General features: G+C 42.2%; 1 non-coding gene across 1 annotated transcript; it reads left to right on the top strand.

The window, feature by feature from the left end:
• The first annotated feature begins 667 nt into the window (after positions 1-667).
• On the top strand, positions 668-773 carry LOC133307439 (small nucleolar RNA R71). The gene has a single exon (XR_009751035.1). It is a non-coding gene; the product is annotated as a small nucleolar RNA R71 (small nucleolar RNA).

Below are 773 nucleotides of genomic sequence, written 5' to 3'. Positions count from 1 at the left end.
AATTTGATTCTCCAAATTCCTGATAGAAGCACTCATGTTTTTAGTATTGGCCCTAGTCTCTTCCATGAAGGCATTGGAGTGTTGAGCCATTTGTCCAACTAACCTCTCCAAATCAGAAGGTTCTTTGTTTGGGATTGGTGGAGGCTGCAGGTAATTGTTAGAACTATAATCAAGACCACCTCCTTGACCTCTCCTCTGAAAATTGCTACTTCCAGAAGGAAAATTCTGATTTCTTGGAGTATTTTGTGGTGGAGGTCTTTGATCATACCAAACGCCATTCACTTGTACATGTTGAGGTGAATCAGAAGGCATTAAAGGACATTCATTAGACTCATGATTGTCCTGGCAATATTCACACACAACAGTAGCAGCTTTAGTCTGAACACTAGCAAGCTGCATCTTGTCAAGCCTTGATGTTAAGTTTGCTACCTGCTGAGATAACAAACTGTTTTCAGCCAGCACCGCATCATTACCTTCCAGTTGAAGGATACCTCTCTTAGGCTTTGTTGACAACACTTGGTTTTCGTTGGCAGCCATCCTCTCAATCAGCTCAAGAGTCTCGTTTGCTCTCAGAGTTTTAATAGTGCCTCCTGCTGCACCATTCAACACCATCCGAACCTCAGGTTTGCAACTATTGAAGAAGATTCTAACCTGATTACCAGCAGTCAGGTTATACTGAGGACACCTTCTCATCAAATCCTTGAACCGGTTCCATGCTTCACACATTGATTCACCCTCAGATTGAGTGAAATTGGTGATATCATTCACTATCT

The sequence above is a fragment of the Gastrolobium bilobum genome, unplaced genomic scaffold, assembly GCF_033153095.1.
Source record: "Gastrolobium bilobum isolate Gb01-03AN ecotype WA unplaced genomic scaffold, APGP_CSIRO_Gbil_v1 utg14295, whole genome shotgun sequence".
In the NCBI taxonomy this organism is placed as follows: domain Eukaryota; kingdom Viridiplantae; phylum Streptophyta; class Magnoliopsida; order Fabales; family Fabaceae; genus Gastrolobium; species Gastrolobium bilobum.
This window is presented reverse-complemented; position numbering and strand designations above follow the sequence as displayed.